This window comes from Callorhinchus milii, unplaced genomic scaffold (assembly GCF_018977255.1).
Source record: "Callorhinchus milii isolate IMCB2004 unplaced genomic scaffold, IMCB_Cmil_1.0 Scaffold9, whole genome shotgun sequence".
NCBI lineage: Eukaryota > Metazoa > Chordata > Chondrichthyes > Chimaeriformes > Callorhinchidae > Callorhinchus > Callorhinchus milii.
Window position 1 is genome coordinate 5,053,893 of NW_024704750.1, and position 16,724 is coordinate 5,070,616.

Sequence of the window (16,724 nt, forward strand, 5' to 3'; positions counted from 1 at the left end):
AGTGAAGAAGTTTTTCCTCAACTCAGTGCGAAAGGGCTGACCTCTGATTTTAAGGTTGTGACCCCTGGTTTTAGTTTCTCCAACCCGGGGAAACAATCTCCTACTATCTACTCTATCGTGCCCTTTGATGATCTTACAGGTTTCTATAAGATCCCCTCTAATTCTTCTATATTCTAGAGAATATAGGCCCAAATTGGTCAGCCTATCCTCGTAACTCATCCCCTTCATCCCTGGTACTAACCTAGTAAATCTACGCTGCACCCCCTCCAAGGCAAGTACATCCTTCCTTAAATAAGGAGACCAAAACTGCACACAGTATTCCAGGTGTGGTCTCACCAGGGCTCTATACAGTTGCAGCAAGACTTCCCTACTCTTATACTCTAATCCTTTCATAATGAATGCTAACATACCCTTCGCCTTCCTAATTGCTGCTGCACCTGCAGACTAACTTTCTGTGATTGGTGTACAAGGACACCCAAGTCCCTCTGGACAACACATTCCAATCTCTCCCCTTCTAAAAAATAACCCACTCTACTGTTTTTGCTACCGAGGTGGATGACTTTGCACTTCCCTACATTATACTTCATCTGCCACCTATCTGCCCAATCACCTAATCTATCTTATGTCGTGCTGCATTTTTTTAATGTCATCCTCTGTGTTGACACTTCCTCCTAGTTTTGTGTCATCCGCGAATTCAGATATATTAATTTCGATGTCCTCATCTAGATCGTTGATGTAGATGGTAAATAGCTGAGGCCCAAGGACTGATCTTTGTGGCACTCCACTAGTCACATCCCGTCAATCTGAAAAGGACCCATTTATCCCTACTCTTTGTTTCCTACCCGTTAACCATTCCCCAATCCACGTCTCCAATTCCATGGGCCCTTATCTTATGGACTAACCTTTTATGCGGCACCTTATCGAATGCCTTCTGGAAGTCCAAATAGACCACATCCACTGATTCACCCTTATCTAGTTTACTCGAAATATCCTCAAAAAACTCTATGAGATTTGTCAAACATGACTTCCCTTTTGTAAAGCCATGTTGACTTGGCCTAATTATATTGTGCTCCTCTAAATACCGCACTACCACATCCTTAATCAATGATTCTAAAATTTTTCCTATCACTGATGTTAGACTAACTGGCCTATAGTTCCCCATCTTTTCCTTTCCACCTTTTTTAAATAGTGGTGTGACATTTGCGATCTTCCAATCCATGGGGACTGTTCCAGAATCCAAGGAATGTTGGAAGATCAGACATAAGGCCTCAACTATCTCATAAGCTCCCTCTTTTAAAACCCTGGGATGCAAGCCATCCGGACCAGGGGATTTGTCACTTTTTAGTGCTAACAGTTTCCCTCGCACCACTTGTCTACTCATGAAAATTTCCCTAAGTTGCTCCCTGTCCTTATCCCCTTGGTGCACCTCTATTGCTGGTTGTGTCTTCTAGGCTGAAGACAGATGCAAAGTACCCATTTAGGGACTCTGCCATGTCCTTATCCCCCATTACAACTTCTTTCGTCTCTGACTGAAGTGGACCTACATTTACCCTCACAGCCTATTCCTCTTAATGTATTTGTAAAAACCTTTACAATCAGACTTAATGTTCCTCGCTCGCTTACCCTCATACTCCTTTTTCTTGCTTTTAATGAGTTTTTAGTTTTTTTGCTGGTTTCTAAAACTCTCCCAATCTTTAGATTTGCTGCTTTTCTTGGCAGTTTTATAAGCTTTTTCTTTTAATTTGATAATCCCTAACTGCTCTAGTTAGCCACGGATGAATTGCTTTCCCTGTGGTACTTTTATTCCGCAAGGGAATATGCGACCGCTGAGAATTATGTACTACATCCTTAAATATTTGCCATTGTTGGTCTACATTTTTACCTCTTTTACCAGTTGTTGGTCAAGGAGTTGGTGTTTTGCTGGATGACCAATTGGGATTATATAGATCATATCTGTCTTGATTTAATCTGCTTTAATTCTTATGTGACTGAGTTTGAAACAACTGTCATGGATGACATTTACAACAATCAGCCATTCTTAACATGTTTTCAACTCAGGAACTGCATAATATGATGCTTAAGTACCTGGACTACAATGGGTTATGCATTCTTAATACATAATAATAATAATAATCCTTGCATTTGATATAACGCTTTTTCACTCTTCTAGACGTCTCAAAGTATTCACAAAATAGACTGTGAAGTGAACTGACTGTATATTTGTGGGCGAAACGCGGCAGCCAATTGCGCACAGCAGTGTCCCACAAACAGTCAGAGATTGAAGTGACCAATTTTTTATTATTTTTTTTGAAGGATTATTATTAGGTATTTGGAGTAAGGAAACTTGCTCAAGGTTTCGCCCTAATACATGACCTTAGATTGTGAGCATCAAAGCCAAACCCAATCAGGGTTTTATCTAATATCCTCACTCACTTCCTCAAGGAGGGGAAGTTTAATAAAATCCTTCTGAGCCCTCATAATTCAGCAAACATCTGCCTGCAATTACCTTTAGTCAAATACCTGGAAAATAACTCCCTTGGGTTTTGATTCTTAGCAGGTGTGAATTTTCTACGGCTCATAAATCTATGATGTGCTGACACACAAACCACTTCATCACTTGTATGTGTCTGCATGTACCCACATGTATAAAATCATATCCAATGGGAATATACTATGTATGCTATAAATAATATTATAGTATACATAAAATAAAATTCTATTCAGAGTCACAGACATCCAACTGGAGTAATGATGGGGTGTTTATAACCAATAATAATCCTTGCATTTGATATGGTGCCTTATCATGTCTTCGAGACGTCTCAAAGCGCTTCACAGAATATACTATAAAATGTAGTGACTGTATATTTTGTGGGCAAAATGCGGCTACCAATTGTGCCCTGCAACGTCCCACAAACGGTTCCGGATTTAGCGACCAAATTCTTTTTTTTTGAGGTATTATTACACCAGAAAGCGATCCGCCAATTGATTAACAAGCGGGTTCCTACTTACTGCTAGGTAAACAGAGGCATGTGTGTGGAGTAAGGAAACTTGCTTAAGGTTTCGCCCTGCCCGGGAATCAAACCAGTACAAACAATACAGAAATGGTTATGTGAGGATCTCATGAATGTTTAAAGTCCAGAGTCTGGTGCTTACATTAAGCGCTGAAGCCAAAAGAAACAGAATATTGCAGGCAAAATAATCATTCCTCATCCAAGTCCCCCTAATTGCATTAACTAGGGAATTCTATAATTTTAAACTAGCAATAATTAAACTCATCTGTTTCTTCATCACCAGCCAAAGATTAACACCTGGGGAATTCTGCAGTGGACAGATCTTTGATTCTCAATCACAAACTAAGAAAGGTTAACTGGGAATATATTTCTAGCAATTTTGTACCATTATAAGTAGTTACTGTCCTTTTTACAGGCTGTCTAACAAATCTGAATAATCTTTGAATTCCACGCCACAAGTGGTAGGAATTTGGTTGCAAAAATTCAACTAATATTTCCATATGTATTAAATCATGCATTGATTTTTAATGAATGACATGACTGACATTTATTTCGGGAATATGAATCGACAGTTGGAATTGAGCTTCCTTTACTAAGTGCTTGTCGTTCATGTACAGTAACTGGTTTAACTATTGTTTTAGCTTCATTTCTGCATGTTAGAGGAACCTATTTTCTCGTGATGAAAGTGAAAAAAATATAAGTTGATTATTTGCATGTGGAGAGAGAGAGAGAAAAAAAACAGAAGCAAATGTGAAAAAGCACATTAAAATCATTGTAAAAGATTATTTGATCTCTTACGTGGTGGGTAGTTCGGTGCTTGGATGAAATCCTTGTCTCTGACGCACTTCAAGATATTTCTGCTCAATGAAAAGTTCTAAAGAGAGCAAATTCCTGTTGTAAAGGATTAATTTATAATTAATTTAACACTCAAACATTTAAATCCAATTTGGTTGTTAGAGATTATTAATACAGGTATTTACATTAAGCATATTTAATAATAATAATAACCCTTGCATTTGATATTGCGCTTTTCACGTCTTCTAGACGTCTCAAAGCGCTTTACAGAATATACTGTAAAGTCAAATGACTGTATATTTGTGGGCGAAACGCGGCAGCCAATTGCGCACAGCAGTGTCCCACAAACAATCATCAATTGAAGTGACCAATTTATTATTTTTTTTCTTGAGGGATTATTATTAGGCATGTGGAGTAAGGAAATTTGCCCAAGGTTTCACCCTGCTGGGAATCAAACCCAGGTTCCTCGCTTGAGAGGTGAGTGCTCTAACTACTGAGCTGCAGGACTCCACAAATATTCTAAGGAATATTCTAAGATCTTTTCTCTATTCCAAAAGTCGATGGACGCACCTCTGATAATTCAGCACTCACTAGACATTTCACTGGACTGTCAGTCTAGACTATTAATCTCAAGACCCAATATTGGGCTTTGAGCTCACAACCTTCTCACAACCCAGAAATAAGCAATTCCAACTGAGCCACACTGACATCCTAAAATACTAGAAAATCAGCACTATTTAAACATTCCATTAGAGCGTAATCTTAACCAAAGCAGTTATTTTCTTTAAAATAGGCAAGGCACATTAAATGACTAAGAGCCTGAACAACAGTCAATAACAATATTCATTGTCACATCTTAGGGATATCGTTCAGATCCACTGGCATATCAAAGACTACCGCATTTCATTTGGTTGTCTGTCTGATGAAGGAACAATATTATTGTAGCTCGTACATGTATTAAATTTAATTAGCTTAAATACTTTTCAAGTTCTAAAGCAGAGATTCGACACACTTTAAATAGAGAAATGTATGCCTGGAATAAAGAACTGGTCAATCTGAAACATTCGTCCAATTCAAGCTTGTGTCAATAGATAATGAACCGATGTGGAGTGTTGGATCAGTTTCACCCTAACAGTTCTGTTAATGTGAAGACAGTAGAGTATTTGACTGCAATGGTTTACACTATATCCAAAGAGGAAAAGATGCACTATATTCAGCGAGGAAAAAATACGATTATTAAATCTAAGAACATTATTGTCAGAAATTTTGAAAGGGAAAAAATAGATTGGTTGAAATCTGTTGGGCTTGTGGAATGCCAGCATTTTTCTTGATGTTTCACATTTTCACAATTTAATAACTTTAATCAAAATAAATAAGAAAAACAAATGATCCTTGCATTTGATATAAAAACTCTTCCTGTACTCAGGAGGATGTTTCAAAGCGCTTCACTGGAGTAACTGTACTTTGTACTTCCAAAAACTTTAAATTTCCTGTTTGTTTCAAAATAACATGTTGCCTTCTGTTCTGTGGGACTGAACAGTTTGTTTTTTTTGCAGATAGTTATTTTCGTGATCAGTTATAATGCAAACCATATTGACGTGTTGGAAAGTAACTTTTTTTTGAAGTCTTCAAAAAACTATGGAAAATAAAGTGTTTCTTTCCGGCAAGTAGCCAGGGACAATGAGTGCTCACTTTGTAAAGTAAACTATGGAAAAGGATGGTAAAAAGTGGAATTGTTTTTCCTTTATTTTCTTCTCCAATTTTCTTACTGCCCACTGTTAGCTTCTCCTGGATACACTTTATTCTTCATGTCAGCCTTGACGTGACTGTTAGCAGAGTATCCAAACCGCACTTGGACACCACAGCTGATCTCAATCTTGTCCTCAACCAATTCCTACACATGTGCTTTTCTGCAAGATAATAATAGTAAGAATTATTGCATTTAATATGATGCCTTATCACGCCGTTGAGACGTTTCAAAGCTCTTTACAGAATATACTGTGAAGTGAATTGACTGTATATTTTGTGGGCGAAACGTGGCAGCCAATTGCTCACAAACAGTCATGGATTGAGACCCCTGGAAAATTCTCTGCCAATTGATTCACAACGGGGTTCCTACTTAATGTCAGGTAAACAGAGGCGGGTGGTGTAAGGAAACATACCCAAGGTTTCGTCCTGCCTAGGAATCAAACCCGGGTCCTCTTGCTTGCGAGGCGAGCACTCTACCCAATACGGTACAGGACTCCACTTCTGCTCCTCAAAAATCTAGACTAGAAACCCTGACTTTTTTTCTGTCTCTCTTTTACCTAGGCAATGAGGTCAATTGTGGTATCCCTTCTGATCCACAGGAGACTAAGGACTGAATCTGGGAACTTCTTGATCCGGAAAGCTTAACCATTCACTGAATAAACTCAGTGAGCCATAGGGGAGGCTAAAATTGCATTCTTAATAACTTTGGAAATCTAAGCTCTTTGTAATGCGTGTGATTCATTCAAAATGAGTGTTTTTTTTTCTTGCATTGAAACAAATCTTTTATTTGAATAGTAATACAGTATTGGGCAATAGATATTGCAAAATAAATTACTTCAACTCTAGTCATATGACGGAAGGATTTCTCTTTCACAATAATGTCCAACAAATATTAGTATTATTTTTGTACAAGGTATTCAAAAAGTTCCAACATGTATACTGCACCTTAAACTCTTTCAGACAAAAGTTTAGCTGAGTTTCAGTGCTTGAAGCCTTGTAGTATTAATGGCAAGTCTAAATTGTAGCAATTTGTAATGGATATTTTTAAATAATAACTATTAGAAATTGTGACTGCTTCAAGAGATCTCGGTTACATGCCACCAATGGTTGCACTTGAACATAGATCATGTCAGAAGACAGTTCTCAGGCAAGCAGCGAGACTTTATTTCCAGAAGGAGTCGGACCATATTCCTGAATAAGGAATCCCGTTAAGAAATACTGCAAATTACACCCTACTGTTATTTTGTGGAGTCCTGTAGTGGTTAGAGCACTCGCCTCGCAAGTGAGAGGACCTGAATAATAATAATAATAATCCTTGCATTTGATATAGCGCTTTTCACGTCGGGAGGACGTCCCAAAGCGCTTCACAGAACACACTGTAAAGTGAATTGACTGTACATTTGTGGGCGAACGCAGCAGCCAATTGCGCACAGCAATGTCCCACAAACAGTCGTAGATTGAAAATGACCAATTTATTATTGTTTTTGGTTTTGGAGGGATTATTATTAGGCTCTGTGTGGAGTAAGGAAACTTGCCCGAGGTTTCGCCCTCTGCCTGGAATTGAACTCAGGTCTCTTCACTTGCAAAGCGAGTGCTCTAACCACTGAGTTACAGGACTCCATGTACACAAATATTTTTCAGATACAAAATATTATCCAGAAGGCTAATCACATAAATGTTGGTTACCCATCTCAAGGAGCAACTGATATATATTATAAAACATAATATATATAATATATATATATATTATATATTATATAAAAAATATATAAAATATATTTTATAATATATTATAAAAATTTCCTTACTCCACACGCCTGTTTACCTAGCAGTAAGTAGGAACATAGTTGTTAGTCGATTGGTGGATTGTTTTTCCGGGGGTAATAATTCCTTAGAAAAAATGTAAAAATTGGTCACTTCAATCCACATCTGTTTGTGAAACAGTTTGCGCACAATTGGCTGCCGTGTTTTGCTCACAAAATATACAGTCAATTCACTTTACGGTATATTCTGTGAAGTGCTTTGGGACATCTAGAAGACGTGATAAGACATTATATCAAATGTGAGGATTATTAATACTATTTTATACATTATACCCAGCAGTTAAATTACTTCCTAAAGGTTCAGTGCATCTTGTCCTTTCAGTAAGACCTATAGTGAAATCCTTATTGCCACTCAGTAACTTTCTAGATAAACTAACTGAACCATCGAGCAAGCTAAAGCTTAACTGTTGTAAACTCCATGAACTATTGGGGGAGTTGAGGCTAAATTGTTGTTGTTTGGCAACACAAGGCACTACGAGATGAATGGAAATGAAGAAAGCAGATGGAAAACAAATGTTCAAAACTGTTTACAGTGCAATACTAGGTCTTAGTTTATTGATAGCAGATGATGAAATACTATTGTAGCGGAGAAAGTGGAAACATAAGTGCATTTTGTGTAAACTATGTTCATACATAATAATTTGTACTTTACAAGCAAAGGCCTGAATGGTTGCAATGAACTCCAGTTGTAGGGAGTTTGAAGCAAATCAAAACAGTAATGAAGTAGCTTAGAGTGGAAAATTTTATTCTGTTTGGACTGTAATCTTTCGAGTGGCAGCTGAGTAGATGGAGGTCTGTGAGGAGCAATCAAACTCTAACATGGGGGAGGAGGGATTGGTTTTTTTTGTAAAAAAAAGAGTAATTTTATATTGGTTGTAAATAATTAATTTTTTTTAAAGAATCCTTTTATACATATCCTCATTAATAGTAATTATAATAATGATTTCACACCAGGAGAGCATCTCAAAGGGGATAAATTTAGGTAAGAAGGGGGAATAGAAGGTAATTGGAAGAAAGTCTCCATATTTCTTTGAAGTAGGGGATGCCAAACATTGGCTTTACCAGCCTCTAGATAAAAGGAAAAGGGAAAACTGAGAGCTCAATGGAGTAAGTAAGGAGTTTAGAAGTTAGGGAATGATCACTTATTGGGAAACAAACCTTCTTTTCTATTTTGTCCATGGGTCCAAGAGAGTTGTTAGAAATGCCTATCTAAATATTCAAGCAGAAGAAAATCAATATTTAGAGTAAGAGAAAAAAGAACTTCTTGATATCTGTTTCAGCAATGTATGAGATGTGTTAGTTCCATTTGAGGCACTGAATCTAAGACCATTGATATATAAAAAGTGGAGCCATTGATGATAAGAGCTGTTATTAGACTTGCAAGTGACATGAAAATTGTTTCATTGAGGTATTGAATAAGGTGAGCCCATCAAAGAGCATGAGGGAGAACAAGGTTCAGTTATTCAGTTATTGCACTATGAAAGCAGTGAGGAGTGAAGGAACTTTCAACAGACGGCTTTTTAGTGTTATTAAGCAATCAGGTGCATGGCAAGTTTTTGTTAGTCTACAATTTCACAGTTCTGTGAACGCACTATACAGTACTTCAGGATTGAGTGCTAGCTTTTGGCAGGTGCAAATCAATGTGGAATGGGAAGGAATAGAACTGGAAGTTCAAGGGACGTCTTTGGAAACAGAGGACCAACAGGTTATAAACTAATCATCTCATCCCAGTTGGAGAGTAAGGACAATCTATTTAACCGCTAAATGCAGGGAAAATGCCAATTGTGACCCATTATCAGACCATCTGCATTAACCAAATACTATCAGTTAGATTAAAAAAACTTGCATGCCATATAACACCTTTCATGTCAGGCGGACATCTCAATGTGTTTCACTGTATACACTGTACACAAAATCTACAGTCAATTAACTTCACAATATATTCTGTGAAGCGCTTTGAGACGTCTCGAAGATGTAATAAGGCGCCATATCAAATTCAAGGATTATTATTATTATTGTAAAGCGTAGCAAGTGTGGTGTATTATACAGGCCAATTTTGACTTAATTACAGTGGAATACAGTACAATAATTGTGTTTCTGGAAAAGTTTATTGTATATAAAATATCTTCGTAGTTGCTGACATTCTTTTTAAAAAAATATTAGATGTTATTCTATAGGATTAACAACATATGATCTGATGTGTATCTTCGGTTTTAAAGACATGGTTTCTGAGCAAAACAAAGCTCATTTATATTTTGAAACAAAATCTGATACTTATTTTTCAGATCTTGACAAAAGATCAATTTTGAATCAATCCAGTTGAATCCTTTAGTATGTTTACCCGAAGTGCTTGACTGCTGCTGTTAATGTGTACGGCTCATTCAAAATAAGCCAGAACTGAAATGGTTGAACTCCGAGCTTGAAGTATAAAGCAGTTCTAATTGCCGTTGGCAAGCTCTGCTAGCAAATAAAAGATCAATGTGAAACTGCCAATTAAGCTGACTGCCAAAAACAGAAAACAAGGATTCTGAACATTTCTCGGGTTAACTAGGGCCACAGCTGGCACGGGGAGGAGTTCAGCTGTGGCCCTGACATTAAAGCCTTCATATTCACATTAATAGTCATTTTCTAAATGCGGTACTTGGAGCACAAACAATTTTATATCTGAAACAGACCGGTGATTTTTCGATTCTGCCAATAAAGCTTGAAAGCAAAATCATATTTCTGATAAGAGTAACCTCACAAGATGGTTTACTTAGATGGCCGGTCCATAAAATTAATTAACAACTGACCAAATGCCTGCTTCCCCACCACCACCGCCCCCCCACCCCCCCACCCCCCGCCCCCCACCCCTCCACTGGTACAGATACTTTTTGCAGTGGTTAAGGTGGACTAGTACTTATGACTTAAAACAAGTCAGAGACACTTCAATAGTGCATTTATGTGGCTACAGGAATTCTGCTTGCTGGCATGCAAGCTCAATGTGTTATGAACCTGTGTCAACTTCAACCACGCTGTTGTACCCACCAAATGGAGATTCAGGACAATTGCTGGGAAACCTCATGACTGGTCCAAGCACCTCCTCCCTGATGATACTTTTAAGATGTATATATTTTTTTCTAAATATACTCTCATGCTATAGCAAAATGGGTGCTTTTAAGAATATGAAAAACATATTCAGTGGAGAAAACAAAATCATTGCTAGCAGTGTGGCAGCACCAGTTAGACTTGTGAGTTTATAATAAATAATAATCCTTGTATTTGATATAGCAGCCTATCATGTTTTCTAGACATCTCATAGCGCTTCACAGAAAAAAAGTGAATTGACTGTGTCCCACAAACAGTCATGGATTAAGTGACCACATCATTATTATTATTATTTTTTTAAGGGATTTATATATAGTTATTTTCTTACTCACATAAGTCTATTCATTATACATTTTTGTAAATAAAAGTTAATTTTATATTGGTATGGCATAATCAAGCTCCTGTGGTACATCAGTACAATAACACTGAATGATTAAATGTCTTTACAATGTAGTGTGCTAAATGGCTTATGCCACTACATAATAAAGACCTGATTCAGTTCTGGGCACCACACTTTAGGAAGGATGTCAAGGCATTGGAGAGATGGCAAAGGAGATTTACCAGGATGGTACCAGGAATGAGGGACTTCTGTTATCAGGAGAGGCTCGAGAAGCGAGGATTATTCTTCTTGGAGCAGAGAAGGTTAAGAAGAGACTTAATAGAAATTTTTTCAAAATTATGAGGGGATTCGATAGGGTGAACAAGGAGAAACTATTTCCACTGGCGGGTGGGTTGGTGACCCGAAGACACTGACTTAAAATAGTTGTTAAAAGAAACAGAGGGGAGGTGAGGAGAAATTTTTTCACACAGCAAATTATTCGGATTTGGAATGCATTGCCTGAAAGTGCAGCGGAAGCCGATTCGATAACAGCTTTTAAGAGAGGAGTAGATAATTATTTGGGGAGGACAAGTTTGCAGTTTGGGGAGAGCACGGGGGAGTGGGATTGAATTAGCTCTTTTCAAAGAGTCGGCACAGACATGATGGGCTGAATGGCCTCCTTCTGTGCTGTACAATTCTATGATTAATGTTAAATCTCCAAAGGAAAGTCAGAACCATAAGGTTCCCGTTACAGAATAGTTTGGGAAATATTTGTAGGAAAATTACTGAAAACACCAAAGGCAAATATGATAAATGTTACCTAAATATTTTGGCTTTAGCTGAAGAAAACTGAATTAAAATATATTTCAGAAAGGTTTGCTGGAAATGAGATATCATTGGAAAGTAATTTGGATTATACTGATCTTGATACTAGAAATCAGTATGGTTTTTTATCTATTCAAGTGCTCTAAGATGATGCCTTGTGTGAAAGGCACTATATAAATGAAAACTGTTGTTTGTTCATTCTTCTTGTTTTGCATTGTATATTCCTTGTCATTGCTCCATTGTTTCCAAAACTCCTCTCCACTTATTGGCCTAAATTGGATTATTCAGGCACTAACACTGCTATAAGGTTTTCAGCATTGAAGATGCCTCCTCATTGACTATTCAGATAACTGAAATTGCTTAGGGAGGGTTGTCAAGTTGGCTTAGTGGACATTTTTGTTGAATAATGGAATGTTTGGCCATGGATCGGTAAATAATACACTCTGCAATATAGTGAGTGGTATGTAAAAGGCAAGTATAAATGCAAATTATTGTTATTGAAGTGTGCAGATCGGGCTTGTAATGTTTTTTATATAGGCATTTGAAAATCTATCCAAAAGCAAAAATGATGATCTGCACATTTTAGTTTTAGTTGAAATATAAATCTTCTGTAGCAGTTTGTTTTGGCCAGTGCAGAGGTTTGAGTGAAACTGAAACGGTATTTTCAGAATAAAAGGCGAAGCTTCACAGAGCATCAATACTTGAGGAATTTCTTAACCAAGGAAGTTGAGCAAACATCATGAAGTGCAGCATATGGAAATAAAAAAGATGGAAACAGAGCCAATAAATAAAAAATAAAACTATATAGAGCCAAAAAAAGAGGCAATTAATATATCTTACATAAAACGTGTAAGAGGAATAAATTTGGTGGTAATTAATTGAAAGCAAAAAGGTTGCAGTGTTGATTGCAGTCTATTCATACATAATGGAGGAAGGGGTCATTTGATCGAAAAGTTGCAGAGGTTACTCTAAAAGTCTGCAATTTAGAGCATACATTAATGGTGACTGAGTCAGTTGAGGTGAAAAGTTTGGAAACTACATCATAGCCAGGAAGTGCAAGTGCTGCACAAGTGAGTATATCCTATGTCAGTGTTTCTCAGTAATTTATTCTGCAATTGGTTGTTGTAACCCTTTTAATTGATTTTCTAATGCACGGATTATTATTATTTCCATTTTTATTTCTAACTTCCTGATTTTCAATGTTGATCTCTGCTATTTGAAACCGTCACCGTTGAGGAATGTTGCTTGAGTCAGGTTTCTCAGTGGGATATGGAAGATCTCCTGCTTCTTTTCAGCAACAGGGATTTTCTTTCCTCTCTGCCAATTTTCCTCCAATTTTCTCTCTTCTTGCTTTCCCTTTTCCGTTCGGTTTCACAGCCCTCTCTGGTATCTTGTCCAAGTGGCTAATATTCACGTGTGAATCTTGAACACGAATGTTGGCAGATGACTCAACCAGGGGTAAGGGTAACGGGAAACACAGTGTGATCCTGTCCTTACTTGACATCTGCACATAAGCACATTCCAGAACGGAATCCTGGATAGTAATCAAGAGCGTGATAATCTTCTCCATAACCAAGAGATGCTCATTGCCAATTACAATGTCCTCAAGTGTTATCCCAGTTGAGTCCCAGTTAACTCTAATTTGTACATGTAACGTTCTGGTCTGTATAGTTTCACGTTGCCTCTATCCGCGAGGCAACTCTCAATAACTATTATTAAATGCGCAGACCAATTACCCAACATCCAATCCAGGAACAAGTGCTTTTTTGTCACATCACTGCACGGACAAAATACCGTTTCAAATCAAATGATTTCTATTCACTTGGAAGCAGTCATGAAGTTCTGTGGAGACGATAATAGCAGAATTCAGCTTCAGATAATAATAATAATAATAATAATAATCCTTGCATTTAATATAGTGCTTTTCACGTCGGAAGGACGTCCCAAAGCGCTTCACAGAACACACTGTAAAGTGAATTGACTGTAAATTTGTGGGCGAACGCGGCAGCCAATTGCGCACAGCAATGTCCCACAAACAGTCGTAGATTGAAAATGCCAATTTTATTATTGTTTTTGGTTTTGGAGGGATTATTATTAGGCTCTGTGTGGAGTAAGGAAACTTGCCCAAGGTTTCGCCCTCTGCCTGGAATTGAACTCAGGTCTCTCGCTTGCAAAGCGAGTGCTCTAACCACTGAGCTACAGGACTCCACGACCACTGAGCTACAGGACTCCACAACCACTGAGCTACAGGACTCCATAATAATAATAATAATAATAATAATAATAATAATAATAATAATATAATCCTTGCATTTGCTATCACGCCTTATCACAACATTGAGACGTCTCAAAACGCTTCACAGGATATACTGTAAAGTGGATTGACTGTATTTTTGTGTGTGAAATGATGATGATAGAGTACTGTTAGAATATCAGCTGCTGTTCACTGAAACTGGTCGTAAAATGGATACCTTTATGTAAAAAAAATTTGGTCATTCAATCCTCAACTCTTTGTGGGATACTACTGTGTGGAATTGGCTGCCACATTTCGGCCACAATATATACAGTCAATTAATTTTACAGTATATTTTGTGAAGCACTTTGAGACGTCATGAAGATGTGTTAAGGCATTATATCAAATGCAAGGATTATTATCATTATTATGTACACTGTATAAGAGGCACTCCTTCCATTTTGTCAAATCTTATTCTCAGTTTCCTGAGAATCCTGAAGGACTGAGCACATGATTATTTGGTGAAATTGTACAGATTGAATATGAGTGTATGAAATGGAAGCGCTTTGGAGTTCAAAGGTCTCCTAAAAAAACGCAATAGTAATCCGATTGTAGTGTGTCACCACCCACTAATGATTTCGAAGTCCATATTAAAAACACGAGTGCCATCTACAGATAGAAAGTCAATAGCTTATTGCTTTTGTTTCAAATAATTTGAAAGCTGCCGAGAATTCAAATACAAGTACATTTGGTGCACAGGCGTATTTGACATGGCTATGGTGGTCTATTTATTAGATCAGTGTGTGCAACTATTCAATCAGAAAGATTTCTGGATGTGATCTACAAATGTACAACATGGAGTAAGTTAAAATGAAATGGGAAGGAATGTCTTTCAGAACACAGCTGCAACTGATTCGCACGTATCTGACAATGCATCTGACAATGCTTCCAACGTTTATTCTTTGCCCCAAGCGAATGAGTTGAATTTGAAATTCCACGAGGAATGTATGTGGTGGGGTGCTGCCACACCAATGGAGAAGCAATGTGGGGGGGAAAATAATTATTGCATTGCTGTGAATAGCCTTAGTTTAATTCCCAGATCCAAATAAAACAGCTAACAGATGTATTGTCTTTTTTTGATGAACATAGCTCAAAGAAGTTAGAGGGGGATGAGTGGTAAGCAAGTGGACGTTTTATTAGTAATAATAATAATCCTTGCACTTGATATAGCGCTTATCACGTCCTTGCAATGTCTCACAGTGTTATACATAATATATTGCAAAGTGGATTGACTGTGTATCTATGTGGACCTTGACTGTGAGAGTTTCTATGGGGATTTACCAACATCCAGAGCACTATCGCTTTGGTTTGCTCAGTTTACAAAATATACCTTATTGGGGAATCTTGATTTCAGCTAATTTGTGAGTGTTTCACAACAATAATAAATTCTCTGTGAGGTTTAACGATATCTGATCAAAGCCTCATTCTCTTAGTTTCTCAGATTTCATATTTTCTGCCTTAACAGCAGTGTTGCAATCAGAAATGAACTACTGTTTAGTGACGTTAAGAATGCGTGTTAGCTAGTGTCAAGCTGACCTATAGAAATACAAGCCTAATTAAATTAAGCCAAGTTGCAGAACCTCGATTTGAGCATAGTGAACGTTGTGGGTTTAACTCCATATAAAACGTTTTGAGAAAATGCCAAAATGTTATGCTTTGTATTGTGAAGCGTTCAATTGGCTGAGAGAGAAGTGAATTGTCAGTACAGCTGTAGGTTGTTGTGTTAATTGTTGCTGTGCTGGTCCTGTATTGTTTTAATCAGAGTCAGCCTAAGGCCCAAAGCTGGCCTGATTAAACTACAATCAGTTGAGTGAGCATGTGAAGACCTGCCTCTCTCCCTCCCCCTTACCTCCTTCAAGGCACGTCTCAAGACCCTCCTCTTCAACCATGCCTTCGACCAGTCTCCTACCCTCCCTGGCCTCTACCCTCCCTTATCCCAAACCGCATCCCCATCCCTCCACCAGCACCCGGGTCCAAATGCAGCACCTTGGGATATCCTCCCGACGTGCAAGGTGCTATGCAAATGTAATTTTGTGTTGTATTGTATCCTGATGTTAAGGAAGAAGGCCATGATAAAAAGATGTCCAGCTGAGCCACACTAGTTCAGTTGTCGGTTCAGTCTGAATGTTCAGTTTGTTGGTGAGTGACTGACTAAGTTTTCCGCTCCTCTAGGAAGGCAAAACTTCGACCCGAGATTCTGTGACTCGAGCCACTCGACTGTCCAAGATTCCAGCTATTCCAGGAACATCGTAAGAAGAAAAGGACAGACTTTGATGATACAAGTGCACAGTTGCAAAAACACTGCAAGAGATTCATCACCCTCTATTGTCAACATTTCCAAGCAAGAAGAACAGAGAAGCAAGAGAAGTTTGTCTACTGCCTATGAACTTTGATATTGAGTTATTGTGTCCTTACAAGGACACATATTTCACGTTTCGGTAACAAAATATACAGTCAATTCACTTTACTGTATATTCTGTGAAGCGCTTTGAGACATCTTGAAGACATAATAAAGCGCTGTATCAAATGCAAGGATTATTATTATAACTTTGATATTGTCAGTATAATCTGTCATAACCCTGCTTATTGTAACCCTGCTTATTGAATCAACGTGACATTATATGTTTTTCTGTCTGATTAAGTAAACAGAGTATTAAGCATAAAATACAAGTGACTTTGGCTCCTCTGTTCTCAGGTTCCCGACTTTATATCTGAGCTAAACAGAATAAGTTGGTCTTTTCCTGCTCCACCTTGTATCCCACGTTTCCAGAGTGGTTAGTTGGTTGGTTAGTTGCCCTGCTGGCTGGCTCCCAGGCTTGGCT

The 16,724-nt window shown here is 37.8% G+C and overlaps 1 long non-coding RNA gene across 1 annotated transcript in view; it reads left to right on the forward strand.

Annotated features, from left to right (window-relative positions):
- Positions 1 to 16,257, forward strand: part of LOC103175340 — a 28,361-nt gene extending 12,104 nt beyond the window's left edge. The window contains exon 4 of the long non-coding RNA XR_487461.2: positions 16,075 to 16,257. This is a non-coding gene — a long non-coding RNA (uncharacterized LOC103175340). The remainder of the gene's footprint in view (positions 1 to 16,074) is intronic.
- The last annotated feature ends 467 nt before the right edge of the window (positions 16,258 to 16,724 follow it).